General features: G+C 42.4%; 1 protein-coding gene across 1 annotated transcript in view; it reads right to left on the minus strand.

The window, feature by feature from the left end:
- The window catches only part of UBAP2 (ubiquitin associated protein 2), a 36,952-nt gene extending 32,339 nt beyond the window's left edge, over positions 1–4,613 (minus strand). The window contains exon 1 of the mRNA XM_072413528.1: positions 4,525–4,613. The gene's annotated coding sequence lies outside the window, so the exon portion shown is untranslated. The remainder of the gene's footprint in view (positions 1–4,524) is intronic.
- Positions 4,614–5,322: the final 709 nt, after the last annotated feature.

Genomic DNA, 5,322 nt, shown 5'->3' on the forward strand with positions numbered 1-5,322 from the left:
CTTCTTTATCAAACACTCAGCAAAAATAAAAGCTGCAGGAAGAAATAAATATTTTGCTCACAAGGGACAAAAACAATGCAGGCGTACCAAAACAATCACCCTGCAATTGTTAGATAAGCAAGTCAGCTAAAAAACAAAACAAAAATCCCTCCAGCATCATAAATATAGTTTTATATATAAAAGTAACACCATGCTGTAACTAAAAAGTTATTGAGATTGTATGCAGTACTAAAAATTCAAACACATAAAAAGGCATGGAAACTAATCCACCACAACCTGGTCGTCACACCCGACTACACTGGTTCTATTTTGGAAACTAACCTTAACCCCGAGCCGGCGTCACAAAACGGTGTATGAGGTAAAGAAAAGGTTTCGTCTCTGCACGGTGCAATAATACATTGCACGGCCTCAGCAAGGAGATCCACAAATAGGCGAGTAATCCTTCTTCGTATGCCCGAAATATGAGCATGTGTTTCATAAGCGAGCATTCGCAGATGTTTAAAACGGAAAAAGTCCCCTCTGCTCGTTGCTGCTCGGCTCCTATTACTCCTCTACAAGGAGCAGCTGTCTCCCCACCCAGCCTGACCTCAATCCCAGGCAACTAACCCCAGACTCCGCAAACTAAAAAGACTAACAACCAGGCGGCTTCATTACCAAAGCTTGGAGGAAATTAAAGATATCCAGTGCTCTGGGTAAACAAAAAGGGCAAGTTTACACTTTGCCCTTGTAATAGTTACACATATCCTCATACTTTCTCTTAAAACTTTTCAATGGTTTATAGTAAGGCCTACAGCCTCACCAAGTGATGTATAGGAGCTGAGGTGGATTGTCACCAGAAGCAGACTAAATGCGCCCCGGTCGCACCACCCGGCACTTTTCAGTAACCAACCAAATGTTGTGGTTGGGGGGTCACCACCCACCTACAGATTCTTCCCACTTAGCTTTAAAAAATTTCTGGGTTGAGCACTGTGCTTGGTAAAGCTAACATTGGCAATACCAATGGGTGCTGCAAAATGGCGATCCACTCAAAGGGCACCCAAACCAGGTTGCTAATTTCTATATAAATAGTTCAGCTGACAATACTTAGGAGCTAAAACCCAAAAACGTGAACTTACATTGCCTTATAAAAGTTTCACCTTGCCCATTCAAAGTTCACCAACGAGCAGCCAAAAAAGACCAGCATGGGGGTTGCCCTTGCTCGTCTTGCTGGCTTTTAAGAAAGTGACCAAAGTTGTAAGCAAAGCCAAAAGGTTTTTGATCTGCATACATGTTTTGTGTTAGTGGCTCAAAGGATTTAGGATCAGCCAGGCAGCAAGAATTTTAGGGAGCGCAATGGCATTCTCTATTATGACCGGTCACTAAAAGTCAAGTTCACGTACGCCCTGACATTGGACCAAAGATCTGGAACAATCAATATAGAATAAGTTACAGAAGTCTATCCCAAACCCTTTTAATATATAACAATCCCCTAATAACACTTAAGCCTTAAGGGACCCCTGCTAAAATGTTTAAATCCAAAGCGTACTGTACATTGGAGTGACCCTCCAACATTGGATCTACAATAACCTCACACTACGTGGTTTATCTAACAGATTAACGTTAGACAAAAGACGTCAAATACAGCATCATATCACTTAAGCTGGTTGGAATGTATATATATATATTTATATTTCCATTATAAATGGTTCTGCAAGATACTGACTTTCATGATCTGTCAATCAACAACCCCCCTGATCTGATATGCCCCCAAGGCTTCATGTGTTTATGCAATGCGGCCCAGGGCTACCTGGTTTCTCCAGCATTATATCGGTAGCAGAGCTTTCCAGGACAAACTGGGTAAAAAGTTCTTGATAAAAAAAAAAAAAAAAAAAATTGAACCTCCTCACCGGGTGCAGGATTTGCTATGGGTACCATCAGCTCCCTGCATCCAGGAAAGGATAAAGGCGCGCACTGTGAATCTACAAAGTTCAAAAGTTTCTTGGTCCCAGGTGAACCAAGGTGATCACAGGACATGCATGTTCAGAATCCCTCCCTTCGCCCGCTAATGGGACCTATTTAAACACCAGTGTTCTCCCCTGCCCCTTTTAGCTGGGCGCACCACCCAGCACTTTTTAGTAACCACCCTGCTGTTTTTGAATGGTTACTAACCAGTTGGGTCACAATACAGAGGCTGCCACCAACCTTGCAGCTTCTTGTAAGCGGGTGGTGGCCCCTGTATTGTGACGCAACTTTTCAGTAACTGCCTAAAAACAGCCGGGTGGTCACCGAAAAGTGCCGGGTGATGCGCCCAGCTAAAAGAGGCCGGGGAGGCTCCAGTAAATCTTTCATATGAAATCCTAACAATCAAGAAAGATAGAAACTTTTCTGAATGGCTAAACCCAAGTTCAACTCCACGGAACACTTCCAAGGCCATTGGCCCTCCATGTGCGCTGGTCTTTGGAAGTATTTCATACACTCCATGCGTTTCCCTATTTTATTACCGCTGTATAACGTCTTTCACTAGCAATTGCTGTGTTTTGTCTCGAGCAGTTACATTTTTTTCTGTTAGGATAAATCTGGCACACTTATAAGAAAGGTATTTTGTAAATTAAAATAAAAACACACCTAAAGCAATGAAACCTCACCAATTAAAAAGGCACCAAAATAAGCCATGATCTGACGTCAGACTCAAAAATCTGTTAACAGATTCAAATATAGGAAAGATTGGTAAAGAGTTGGTGAACGAAGCCGAAGCCAAAACCCACTAATATATATATATATATATATATAGTTTGTATATATTTACATGAAATGACAGGGTTGTAACAAACAGAAATCATATATCTCAAGGCTCACTTCTATAATACAATGATGTAATTTGACAAATGTACGCAATTAGTGCAATGTTTTATGTTACATGGTAAGTAAATAATAAAGTAACCCTGACGGGTGAAGGCTTTGTACCTGGTGCTGCTATACAATAGGAGGAGTTTATGTACATTGTATAAAGTATTCATATAAAGTAAAGTAAATCTCTAAAATGTAAATATAGCAGTGATATTCAGTACATAAAGGGTATACATTATATGGAAATGCCAATTAAATGTTGGAAAGGATCTGAACCTTCTATAGAGGGTTATATAGTGGGTAAAAGATCTATACGTTATATATAAAAGTAATAAAAGTTAGGTAACAGTTTTATAAATGCAATGTCAGTCTAAACCTTACATGTAGTGTTATATGTTGTGTATTTTATTCCAAATCTTATAGGTGGGTTACATGGTAAGGATCCATTGTATAGTTATATGGTAGGTAAATACTATGTATATGGTTGTTTATAATTATTATTATTATACAGTATTGTATAATGTGTGAGATTTATATTGATAGGTGGTTGGGAATTTATACCTTTCTATACGGTGTAACAAATACACACACAGCATGGGGATCTATATGGGTTCTATAAACACAAGGCTTGGGGATCTATACTTTGTACAGAGGTTATATACAAGGCATGGGGATCTATATGGGGTTATAAATAAGGCATGGGATCTTTTTTGTTGCATATATAGTATTATATAGAAGACACAAGGCATGGGATCTATACTTTGTACACAGGTTATACACAAGGCATGGGGATCTCTTTGTTGCATATAAAGTATTATTTAGCAGATATAATGTATGGGGATCTATAGGTTATATTTAAGGCACGGGGCAATCTATACGGGTTATATTTAGGGCATGGGGAACGATAGGGGTTATATTTAAGGCATGGGGATCTCTTTGTTGCATATATAGTATTATATAGAAGATACAAGGCATGGGGATCAATACTTTGTACAGAGCTTATACATAAGGCATGGGATCTATACAGATTATAAGGTATGGGATCTTTGTTGCATATATAGTATTATATAGAAGATATAAGGCATGGGGATCTATGTACAGAGATTATATATAAGGCACGGGATGTATACTTGCATACAATAGTAATATACAGCAGACCAGGGTTGTATATTTAGTATATAAAGTTATACATTAGGACCAGGAGTTATAGAATTAAAGCTGAGGCTCCTCTCTATATAACATTGCATGCAGGGTCATTATATAGCAGGGATTATTCTATGCATTGTATTATTTGTTCTCTCCATGGTATATATATTACAATATAAAGGCCCGCTCCCTTACACACAGCTCCCGGCCACCTATACATTGTACATGGTGACGGTATATGGCTGCCTCCCGCACTATCCGGGTCTCGTCCATGGCACAGCTACAACAAAGAGGCCCCCGGGGCCCTATCCCCGGTTCATCCTGTACCTAGGATCCCCCGGGATTGCGGCCCTGTGCCTCCCCCTCCCGCTCTCCTTTGTCCAGTGTCCGCCATCATCAGGCCGCAGCCCCCCTGTAGCAGTGAGCGGCCTCGTGTATGGCGGAGCCCCCCTGTCTCCTCCCGCTGTCCCCAGACCCATATAGCGCCTATTCCCCCCCGATATCCCCGGCCTCCTATCATACTGACCGTGCCCCGGCCCGCCGCCTCCTCACCTGCAGCACAATGCGCCTCACAAAGCAGCAGCAACAGCGGGCGCCGTCACGTGACTCCTCCCCTCCCCCGGCCGCGCGGACATCTTCCCGGCGTGACGTCACCGGCATGCGACGCCCATCTGCCCCCCTCCCACCACAACCCAACACCCATTACATTCTACCTTGTTTATGTGATGGTTAATGAAATGTACTATTACCGGCGGCCGCTGCAATATAGGCACGAAGCTGCCCGCTCTCTGCCCGGCTTCTCTGAAGAGAGCTGAGTGAGGAAGGAGGCGCGGTTCGATGACGTCACCGGCTTTGCGGTGCTAGTTGCCAGGGGAGACGGGGCCTGTGTCAGCGTCTCCCGCCTCCCTTTGTGTATCTGCAAAATGTGTGCGGCATTTTGCAGCTCAGAGTGTGACTGTAATATAATATATTGTACTACAACTCCCATCGTAACTCGCCATACTATTGTTCAACACGAAAAGCCCCAGGTTTACCAACCTCATGTACTACAACTCCCAACATCACCCACTATTCCAATGTACTACAACTCCCAACATCACACACTAATCCAATGTACTACAACTCCCAGCATCACCCACTAATCCAATGTACTACAACTTCCAACATCACACACTAACCCAATGTACTACAACTCCCAGCGTTGCCGGCTAACTTCATGTACTACGACTCCCAACATCATCCACTAACCCAATGTACTACAACTCCCAGGTTCACACAACACAATGTACTACAACTCTTAACATCAACCACTAACCCAATGTACTACAACTCCTTTTGTGACCCACAATA

This window comes from Pyxicephalus adspersus, chromosome 6 (assembly GCF_032062135.1).
Source record: "Pyxicephalus adspersus chromosome 6, UCB_Pads_2.0, whole genome shotgun sequence".
Taxonomy (NCBI): Eukaryota; Metazoa; Chordata; class Amphibia; order Anura; family Pyxicephalidae; genus Pyxicephalus; species Pyxicephalus adspersus.